The following is an 11,990-nucleotide window of genomic DNA, read 5'->3' as shown; positions in this document are numbered from 1 at the left end:
CGACCTCCTGTGCCTAAGAAGTCTAGGATAGCGAGGGTGCCTTGCTCTTTCTAGCCATTAGTACTAGGGGAGGTTCATGACACCGGATCCGATGTTGCATCATCTCGAGCTGAGGAGCACCCAGTTAGGAGTTCTCCATGGGACCGTCTTGAGGAGGTCATGTAGGATTTTCCAACCTCAGCTCCTGGGGTAAGGGAGGTGAATGACATGGAATCGATGCAATCTGCAATGTCAGTTCCTCTTGCTAAGGTTGTTTTTGTTTCCGTCGCTGGTGGGCGAGTAAAGAAGATGGCTCCCCATCCTCGTAGGAGGGAGCTTGTGAATGTTGAGTTGATAAGATTCTACAACTTTGCGATGTATTTGGATTATTGTTTCTATTGTTATTTTGTACTGACTTGTGTTAATTTTATAGTCATTTGTATTGAAGCGGGTGGAGGTCAACGATGCTAATCCTGAAGTTGGAACTCCACAAGTCCCATTTGAGGGCATTATGGGCGAAGAGGTATGTGTTGTACAAGTATTTATTCAAATGTCCAGTATGCTTTATTTTTTGTTACTAATCACATGTTGTTTGTTTCATTGCAGGGAGTTTGTGGAATAAATCTTTTGATGTGGTGGTCTCACCTGTTCTTAGGCGCTTGCTACAAGAGTTGAAGTCTCTGCAGCCCCCCATCGAGGGGCATGGAGCACCTGAGGAGCATCCCGTTGACTTGGGGGATGCGAGCGTGGATGGAAATGGTGATGCTGGTGATTCTACACCTGTCGACTCTATGTGAGAACAAGAAACTCATGTGGACCTGTAGGAGTAGCTCCCTAGTAATCCGGTGGATCAAACTGAAGGCGACCAATAGGATCAGCCGACGGTTATGATGTCAGAGCATCCTTCCCGAAGTCCGGTGGACGCGATTGGCTGCCCCGAAGAGCCCGTCATTGTATTAGGGAAGCTTGTTGAGGAAGAACAAGAGCAGAGGGCTGCTATTGTTTTGCCTGAGTAGGTGCACGAGGCTACAGTGCCAAAATTTCATCTTGAAGAGGAACCTATACCCGCTAGTCGTATGGAGACTGAAGCCTATGAAGTGATCCTATGGCTGAAATATCATCACCGCTCGAGGCTCTATCACTTGACGAGGAACTTGCATTGGTGCACCAGGAGCTCAAAGAATACAGTGAAAGGCATGAGGTCGTGCCTCTTGGCTACTTTGTCGTAGATCTAGTCCCTATTCAAGATCTTTGTAGACATGAGAAGTACTTTGTTTCAAGATCTATAGTGAAATCTACGATTCTGGTTATTCAGAAAGGCTGGTTACCACCTGGTGACATCCCTCTAGTGGTTATAGGGACATCATTGAATACAATAGAAGCAGTGATGATTCGCATTATGGACCAATCCATAGATGAACTTTCATGGTCTGGGTTTGCCCACTTGCTGAGGACTTGTGAGTCATTTTTTTCTTTGGGATTTAGGATGGATCATATCGAGGAGTAGGTGGTTCTCTGGCCCACGTGTTTTGGAAGGTTAGTTACAAGGAGTCCCAACCCTTAACTGCTCAAGCTTTAAAAGAAGTTCGCTAGTGCCTCAAGGTGGTCCAATCGAATCTTGCAAAGGCCACGGAAAAGTTAAGCGCCCTCCTTAATGAGTATGCTCGCCAATGTAAGATAGTATCACAGTATGAAGCGGAGCAAAAGGAGCTTTCAAATATTGAAACACAAAGGTAGAGTTTGGTAGAGATCACCCGTATGAGGAGCGAGTGGTATGTGGATTGAGATGTATTTGAACCTCGTATCATGTAAAACATTGAGATATTTTAATGAAAGACTATTTGGTTTTATTCTTGTGTAGTTTGTTTTCTCCTTAAATTTCTGCTAATTGTGGTCCCCTTTAGTTGTTGCAACACATGAGTCAAGAGTAGCAATGTTGATGGGTCTGTCTAGCCGAATGTAGCGCTAGTAGGCCTTTTTGGGTTGAACACGGTGCCAGTAAGCCATTTAGGCCCTGTGTGTGTTTAGTGAATTTGGGCTCCTATTTAAAGGTGGTTAAGACTATTGATTCACTTTATGTGTCAAGCATTTTATCTTTGTGATGAGTAAAAACATGTGTCGTTTGATTTTGTAGTATTCCATCTCCCTTGGGTTTACCAAATGTTTTCGTTTACCAAGGTCCGCTGATGTGGTTGAGATTGTCGAAGCTTTACTAGTCAAGCCAAGATATTTTATCGCACTTCATTATGTTAAGTGCTAAGGTTGATTGTCGTCCTGTTGTTATTACAATTCGTCTGTTTGCCTCTGTCTTTGATTGTCCTTGTGAAGTTTGAGGTCCCTAATATTTGCCAAAATATTTCATTGCAGTCGAGACAGTTAAGTATCATCGCATTTGAGAAAGTTAAATGTCATCGCATGTGAAAAAGTTAAGTTTCATCGCATATGTGAAAGTTAAGTGTTATTGCATTTGAGAAAGTTGAATATCATCATTGCATGTGAAAAAGTTAAGTTTCACCGCATATGCAAAATTTAAGTGTTATCGCATTTGAGAAAGTTGAATATCATCGCATGTGAAAAAGTTAAATGTCGTCGCATTTTGAGAAAATGAAACGTCATCACACATGCGAAAGTTGAATGTCATCCCAGTTGAGAGTTAGTTGACATTGCATTGGAGAGAGCTAAGTGCTATCGCATATGTGAGGGTTAGATTGGATCGCACCTGGTGTCGCCAGGGTAGTTCATTGCACTTCAAAAGTCTAAGTGCCAAGATGTTTTGTTGCGCCCAATGTTGTCAAAGCCTTTCTGGGGTTTCCAGGGTGATTATATATATTTAAAGAGATAATATATTGAGGTTTTTCCATCACACCTGGTCTCTGCTAGGCTCCCCCTGGGGCTTCCAAGGTAACTCATCACGTTTTAGAATGCTATTTTCTTTGCTTTGTTATTGCTCCTAGGGTTGCTAGGGCCTTCTTGGGGTTGCTAGGGTATATGAAATCGTGCCTGGGGTTGTTAGGGTATGTATGATCGCGCTTGTGGCTATCAGGGCCTTCTTGGGGTTGCTAGGGTATGTAAGATCATGCCTGGGGTTGCTGGGGCCTTCCTAGGGTTGCCAGGGTATGTAAGATCGCACCTAGGGTTTCTAGGGTATGTAAGATTGCGCATGGGGTTGCCAGGGTATGTAAGATCGCACCTGGGGTTGCCAGGGTATGTAAGACCGTGCCTGGGGTTAATAGGGTATGTAAGACCGTGCCTGGGGTTAATAGGGTATGTAAGACTGTGCTCAGGATTTGCATATAATTCCCCAAACCTGATGGTAAATCTGTAAAATATTAGTAGATTTAATATTGATTTTTAAAATATCTCTAAATTTTCATCATATTCTTATAATCCTAGGATCCCACAATTCCATTTATAAAATACCCTCAAATTGTCATAATCCAATTCCTAAAATATCTCAAAATTCTATAATCCTATTTGTAAAATATCCACAAATTAGATTATAATTAGGTTATTGCTTCGGGTTGGAAAAATTTTGATATTCTCCATCTCCAATAAAGAATGGGTGCCTCACCTTGAACTCACCCCACCACCAAGAACGTAACGGGGATGGATAGAATGTCTTGAATAGGGGGCAAGCGACAAGGAGTTCTCCATCCCGTGCATCACACGAACCACGGGTCCCTGCTAGTCAACACTGAAAAAAGGGTCTTGATGATATTATAGAAGATTGAGTCGAATTGCCTTTTTGGGTGTTGAACAACAATGATCGCTAATGATCCAATAGTTCAAATGGTCACTCGACAAGTTGGCATCCTTCAATGTGTGTGGGGAACTCCATGAGGAGCAGATCCAATTAATTTCAGAATATGCCCAACATAAGTGGAGAATTGTTGGTTGATTTCGTAAGCTCCAATGGGAAATTCTAACCCCAAGCTGGGGTGATTAAGTTAATAACTTTAACTTTAAGAAAGGTCTTTGTATTCTAGAAGCTTGAGTTGAATTGTCCTTCCGGGTGTTGATCCAAAGTTAATAATAATATAAATTATAATTTTATGGGTTATTTAATTTAAAAATTAAATAATATTTTAAAAATTTAAATAACAAAATTATTTAAGTTATTTAAATAATACAAAATTTAAAAATTTAAATATTTAAATAACTAAATATTTAACATAGCTAAACTTTAAATAGTTGAAATAACGCAATTATGTAATAAATTTAAAAAAATAGATAAATATTTATAATAGATTTCATAATATTCGAGTTAATAATAATTTTATATTTTACAAAATTAATAACGAAATTAAATAATAATAGTATAAATTTTAATTTTATGGATAATTAAATTTAAAAAATATCTAATATTTTAAAATTTCAAAAATAATGAAATTATTTAAATAACTAAATAATATTGTAAACAAAAAATTTTAAAAATTTTAAATATTGCAAAGTTTAATAACTAAATCACATTTTAACTATTATTTAAAAATAATAGATTTTAGAATGAAATTATGTAATAACTTTAAAGATTATCAAAAGCACAAAAATAGTTATAATAGATTTAATAATATTTAATAATAATACTATAAATTATAAATAAATAAGAGAAATTTAAATATTATTAAAATAATGAAAATATATAATATTGTAAATAACTAAATTTTAAATACTTAAAATATTGCAAAATTTAATAACTAAATCACATTTTAAATATTATTTAGAAAAAAAAAAGATTAAAGAACGAAATTATGTAATAATTTTAAAAAATTATCAAAAACAAAAAATTATAATAATAATAATAATAATAATAATAATAATAATAATAATAATAATAATAATATTAGTAGTAGTAGTAGTAGTAGTAGTAGTAGTAGTAGTAGTATCAAAAATATTTTCTAATAGATATTAAAACATAGAATAATAATTGCAATGATTAGTATACTAATAATAAAAACATTATTTCACTTATATCAATTAATAATTCTAGAAAATATTTAAAAAATAATTATATTTATTAATAATAGTTTTAAAATATTTATATATATTTATTTATATACTAAAATTAATACTTATTTTATTTTTAGTAAGTATTTATTGTATTTTTGTGATAAATATATTTTCAATAATTATTAGAGATCAAACTATTGCTATTTAGCATTTTAAAATTTAATTTATTGTACTTATTAGATTTATTGTATATTTGTTATAAATTTATTTTCAGTAATTATTTATTTCCGTTCTAATTTATTGATTAATATTTATGAAAGATCAAATTATTATTGCATTTTTCATAATTATTGTATTTATTATACATTTATTATATTTTATGATAAATTTATTTTCAATAAGTATGTATTTTCACTATAAATTTCTAAGGTTATTGAAAATTAAACTATTATTATTTATTAGAGATTAGACTATTAATGTAGCTGTAATTTATTATTGTTATTTTTGTATTGTAAAAAATTATTAAAAGTAGTATAAAAAACATAAATAATATTAATTATTATTTAAGAGTTAAAATATAAAAGTGTTTAATCTTATGTATTCTATCGTTTAACTTTCACATAACAAAGCCCATGCATTGCATAGGTCCCAGCTATTCCTTATAAAAGAAGAGGTTTTGGATCAGACCTCATGTATGTAGAGCTCTACATGGGAAGTTTAATCAAGCTCACATGTACTCATGCAACCTGCTTATTCCCCACCCATCGAAGAGAAATTAGAACTTATATCCATCCATACCTTGTTGTGGCCCTGTTTCATCATTCAGCTATGTTCAGTGCCTTGTCAGCCAAGACCCTCCACTAATAACTAAGGCCCCATTTGGCATGTCTTTTCGCATGGGCTGTCGGCATTTTACAAAACCGATAGCCCATGTTTTGTTCTTTTTCCATTTGGCTGGGAAAAGATCTAACTATTGAAAGCCGTAGCCCTAAAAAGATATAGGAAGCCCGTTCTAGACTATTTTTGAGAAGCTCCAAGTGGAGCTTTTCACCTTTTCTTTTAACTCATCTTTGCATCGAAAGACGTGCGGACAAATCGCTTTAACCAAATGGTCTTCAAGTTGCTAAGAACTTGATGCAAAAACTTACATCGTCTTTAGTGTCAAGTACGGTTGTTCAGTTCAGCGGCCTGGAGACGAAGTGCTGGAGTGATGTGCGAGGTGAAGTCTTGAGTTCGGATAGGGGTGTGGCCCGAATTGCCCTAGGGCAGGCCAGTTCGGGTTATTACCCTTTGTGCTCGTAAGGCCCAGGGTCAAAGAGAGAATTCAGGCTCCTTATGGGGAATTCGGACCACTGGTTCCTCTTTTCGGAACTCATGCCTTGAGCACACTATCGTATCGAACTGTTGCCTTTGCCACGTGTTGAATAATTACAGGGTTAGGCCAAATCTTCCTTCATCAATTTTCGTCCCCTGTGTGCTTAGGTGGAAAACAAGAAATTAAAAAAGAAAAGAGAGAAAACAAGGGGATTTGGTTCAAATAGGCGAGGATGAATATTGACCCTTTATATAGTAGCTAGCACAATAGTATAAGCATTAAGTGGTGGAAATGTAGGTGATGAGATTTGAGGGTAAGATATCGATGAAAAACTGAAATTACTTTTCACTACCTTTGTCAAGGATGAGTATCATGATCTATTTATCATATGAAAATTTCAAAATTCTCGAATTACCCCTCCCATTAACTTTACTGGAATTTAAAAATTATTAGAACATCTATTTTAATTTCAAGCTTATCCATTTCACCCAGAAATATGATAATGGTCTGGGATGTTGGGTTTGTCCAAAGAATGCCACGTTCCAGCTTTTATATTTTTTGGGTAAAATACGAAATCTCTTCTAAAGTTTCTGATAATTACATTTTTATCCTTAATCATCATTTGAGATATTTGCAAAATACCACTTTTGCCCTTAGACAACTCATTGCATTCCCTATACTATTGAGAAAACACTCCAACCCTAACCCTAACAGTTTCAAGCAGCCACAGCACTCGGAATATTCCACTTCTAGAAATATTTTGTACATCTTCTGGCAACGATTCTTCATCGGACGACGACCGTGCTTCATCTTGTTGGCCAATTTCCTCACTAGAGATCGTTTTTTTCACCGGACGACACTGTATCTTTATCCCTTTCGTTTAATTTGCAGCGGTTGTAGTGTTTGGAATATTCTTCACCAGAATTTTGCGACACATTGAAAAAAGAAAAAATAAACAAAAGATTGCAAAAGTGAGTCGGCAAAACTTTTTGACTAACGATCCTTGTCTCTGATTTCCTCCATATCTTTCCTCATCTCCAAGCCAGAGCATGAATGAAATGTTGAGTTTTCATCCCAAACAGCCAGTCTTTCTCTTTCGGAGTTGCACCCTCACATAAAAGTTCTAGAAGAAAAGGATGACGCCGTTGAGGACGGAATTGAACACCGAAGCTCCAATTCCGTTGCAGCCGCCTTTCATGAATGGAGCAAGAACACCCCTATGTGGCAAACCAGGTTAGCAACTCAGCAACACAATCTGGCAGTTGATGACGAATGGGAAGCAAGCGCTCGGCAACCCAATTGTCGTCCAGAATCGGTACCCATAGAGCACCGAGTAGACTAGAGTCATCAACAGGATGCCTATCACCTGGAACGATTGTGAGAATTCGAGCCATAGGAACGACATGCATATCATAATTGACTGGTTGAATAGATGAAAGAATGTCAGTTTCCGACGGCAGAGGATTGTGAAGAAGGTCCGGAGCAAGTGGAGGAAGCGAGAGAGGTAGAATATGTAAGACCAGAAAAAGACTCGGCCACTGGGTCTAGTTCCAGGGGAAGCATAGGAGCCACTGGAAAGGGGTCTTGAAGCGCCACCAAAACCACCGGTTGTCTCGGATCTCGGCGGCTACGGAGAAGAGGATCCCGAAGAAGATGACGACGGATATGAAGACCATGGAGAGACTGTGAATGGCAGGCATGGGTCCAAGGGGTTCTTTCTGGTTCTTTCCTCTTCAGTTGCTAATCTTCAGGGCAAAAGTTGCATATTTTAATAAAAATTAGGTATATAATAATTTGTATAGGGGTAAATAGGTATTTTGAAAAAAATATTAGAGGTTTAACGCTTTCCGTATTGATAATTGACAGAAGGGAGGTTTTTGCCGATTTTTTAGAAAATAGAAGGAAAGTTTCTGCTAAAGTTAAACTATGGGGGAGTTTTTATGACTACTTCACTAGAGGTTTTTGTATTTTACCCTATCTTTTTTGGTTCATCCTTTTATGGTTAAATGTTTGGATGAATCGTTTCATATTCTTTAGCTACTGTTCGTTTTTTATTTTTTTTTTCTTTTGGCATTTTTAGGTTTTTATAGTTCCGTAGTTGTCAAATAACAAAGATCTTATATTTCAAAAGTGTGTTCACCAATGTGAATGGTATTGTTTTATAAAACCAAAACTATCATGCCGGAAAAGCAATACAATTTTGCTAATGTTGAAGTTGTTTTTGTCTTAGAAAACAAAACCATTCACAGTGGATAATACATCCTAAAAGGTTACAGTCAAAGCAGTTTTCAAATGTGAGCTATTTAGCTGACAATCCAAACCCAATTGATGGCTGGTCCGTGGTATTTTTTGGTCGACCAGGATTATTCTAGGGTTTACCTGTCCACAAATGCTCATATTTAAGTTTGTCACGCTTTACTTGTAAACTCTAAGCTCTGGGTTAAGCAAACCTTAAACACTACATTGATCTTAAGGTTGCCAAATCTTAGGAAGCAAAAGCATCAACCTTTTTTAAATTGGCTCTCCTACAGCTTCGATCCACATATTTCCCTTGTTCTTAGTTCAGTGTCTCAAAGAATCATAGATTATAAATAAAGCTTTTGATTGGTTATCTAAAGCTTTTTACTGTTTGTGTTCGAGGGCTACATATTTATCATTTGAAAGTCTTTGACCGAATATGCAAGGTTTGTGCTTGATAAATAACATTTTAGATTTTTTTTTTAGAACTTTGTAGTTCTTATGCTTGAAAGTTGAAACTGGCAACCTGTCATTTGGATCCGATCTGTAACTATATCAATAAGGTATGTACTGCTAACTCTGTCAAGGGATAGGCGGATAACTTCATATCTTGTCCATATGCCCAATTTATTCAGAATAAATAAATAAATAAAGAAAGAAAGGAGGAGGATTTCTCCACTGAGGTAGATGACCTGCCATTGAGAAGTGTTTTGAAGCAATGGATTTGCTTCCATTACAACCTACAAGAGTGTCCCCTTTTGGGAAACCTAAAGACATGATGCATCCATTTCCTATCCATATCATAACCATCAAGATGAACTTATTACATTCTTGGATAAAAGGATGATGTTGCACACCCGTGTTAATCTCAGACGACGAAACTGTATAAAGAAAGGAATCAACAGGGGAGGAACCATGGGAATGGTGATTAAATGTTTCAGACAGACTATAAGACTCGGTGAAGATTAAATTTACCTTCTATGGTTTCAAATGAGGATTTTTGGGTTGAATACTTGGGAGAAGAGTGAAGATTTCAGTTGAACTTGATGGCATGTCGTTGTTAATTAGGCCCTATTTGGCATCAATTCCGAAAGTTCTCATTCCCATAATCCTTTCAGAAAAAAATGGATTTCTGATCATTTTCATCTAGAGAATTTGTAGATGTGTTTGGCATAGTCATCTGATTCTTATTTCTCAGAATTAGAATTATTTTTGGCATCACCATGTTTCCTCATATCAATTCTCCAGATGAATGATACATGGGGATGAGCAAATGGGTAGGTTCCACCTAAAACCGAATGGAACCAACCTTACCCAATCTATTACAAGATAGGGTCTGGTTCCAAATTCTTGGAACCGACCCCCACCTAGGCCAGTTCCAGGGTCTAGGGGTTTACCTATTCGAACTGACCCAATGAACCGGCCTTGGTGGAACCTGCCTTGGAACCAAACTTATCATGAGATAAACCCCAAAATACTTTTGGGGATGTCAAAATTTAAACCCAAGCACTTATGGTTATAAAGTCCATGGTCTCACTTGACTATTGAGTTACTTTAAGTGATTTGATAATTTGTTTCCATGTTAATATTTGAATGTGTATAATAAGTAATGTACAAGATACTATTTACAAAATTTAAATTTAAACTATAAGTTTTGAACCATACAATGATAGTCTACATATTAACTTACTCAATTTAGTCAATAAAGATAATATAAGAAACTATATATATCATATTTTTTGGAAAGAAAATTTTTAAAGAACATGCTTTTTTTTTGGTACAGGGAGAGTAAACAAAGAACAAATTCCACGAGTAGACGCAGAACTAACCCCTGAACCACCAAGGCCACAACCGACCTTCACAGGATAGGTTATGTTTCCAAAAATTGGAACCAACCCTTATAGGGTAGGTTCTAGGTTCTACCATACTAACCCCTGAACCACCAAGACCACAACCGACCTTCACAGGATAGGTTATGTTTCCAAAAATTGGAACCAACCCTTATAGGGTAGGTTCTAGGTTCTACCATGAAACCAGATCAAACTGATCCATGCTCACCCCTAGTGATACATACAACCATGTATACTGGTGTTGAAGTTGAACATGTGTACCAAATATAACACTGGATAATGCAATGCAAAAAAAAGTGGGGGGGGGGGTTAAATTCAATTTTGTATTCTTTTGAAATTTCATATTTTCATTGAATAATATATGTTACTGGTACTTGTTATTGTATAACCAACCGATTATTGAAAATGAATGGATTTGAACAAAAAAAAAAAAAAAAAAAACATTTCCATAACTATAAAAGAGGTTTTCTACATTTTGTATCTAATTGAATTGTGGAAATATGATTATCTAATCCTTTTTATTATACTCGAGTTTTTCCAATTCCAGATTTCCAGTTTTTAGCCTGAAGCCAATAATAGCAAGGAATTAAACACCTATCAATTTGTACTGTTGTCTCAATGTCTTTAATTATTGCTAAAAACATTATTATTTATACAAAAAGCAATTTACATCTAATAAAGTACAACCAATCTTAATCAAGAGAAGAAAAACAATAATACATGATTAAATAACAACAATACGGAAAGACACTAATTTACATCATACACACATAAACTCAAACACTTAATTGACACGAATGCATTCTTACTGCAGTAAAAGGAGTACGTCGAGAGCATAACAAGCAAGACAAGCAAACAAAGAGACTGCAACGGAACTCCCAATGTGCCAGCAGAATTTGTCATAGATAGAGCAGATCTTACTCCACCCCACATGAGAATTTCCCCTAAGCCCAATGTAAGCGACACCTCTAGCCGTGCCAGAGGACAAAGTCACTAACCCCAACATTACCTGCATCAGATATGGACCAGTTCTGATTACGAACCCTAACCTTTCGTCAAGCAACAATATCTAGAGCACAAAGAGAAAAAGGAAGTTAAGAGCTTACGACGTCGTTTAAGGCCAAGTGAAGCAAGAACTTCTTTGAGGGACATGGCTTCCAAATAGCTGCCAGGGATGTAAGCATGGAAATGAAACTGCGAGCGGGAAAGGAAGTAAGAAGAAGAAAATCTGTTTGGGGATTTATAGAGGAAAACGAAATGGAGAATAAAATATTGGAATTTCGAACTCAGATCCAACAAAAAGGTAATCGCCATGAAAAAACGACCGAAGTTTCGAAAGAGATACTCAAGTCAGAGGAAGAAGACAATTGTGCATACATCGGCTTTTTCAGACACTACTTGTAAAGTTGTAATTTATTGCACATTTACTGAAATACCCTTTCTTTCACATATTTTCCTTTTGTACGTGTTCGTTATTTGGAAATACCGTGGCGAGAATTGGGCGGATGAGAAGCCACATTTTTTCACATCGCCTGTTCGTTTTTCGGTAAGTTATATATTCGGGTAAATACAATCATATGGCTAAGTCTTTCTTCATTTATTCATATTCTTTTATTTTACAATTAAAAAAGAAAATGATCATTTTAATCATAAAAATATAT

General features: G+C 35.9%; 1 long non-coding RNA gene and 1 pseudogene across 1 annotated transcript; both read right to left on the bottom strand.

Annotated features, from left to right (window-relative positions):
• Window positions 1–7,113: 7,113 nt before the first annotated feature.
• On the bottom strand, window positions 7,114–8,638 carry LOC148873145 (fatty acid elongase 3-like pseudogene; annotated as a pseudogene).
• Window positions 8,639–10,930: 2,292 nt separating this feature from the next.
• On the bottom strand, window positions 10,931–11,712 carry LOC148873144 (uncharacterized). The gene is made up of 2 exons (XR_016106777.1): window positions 11,436–11,712; window positions 10,931–11,338 (listed from the first exon to the last, which is right to left on the bottom strand). It is a non-coding gene; the product is annotated as an uncharacterized LOC148873144 (long non-coding RNA).
• Window positions 11,713–11,990: the final 278 nt, after the last annotated feature.

Source organism: Nelumbo lutea, chromosome 1 (genome assembly GCF_056320005.1).
Source record: "Nelumbo lutea isolate HS-2025 chromosome 1, American lotus-T2T, whole genome shotgun sequence".
NCBI lineage: Eukaryota > Viridiplantae > Streptophyta > Magnoliopsida > Proteales > Nelumbonaceae > Nelumbo > Nelumbo lutea.
This window is presented reverse-complemented; position numbering and strand designations above follow the sequence as displayed.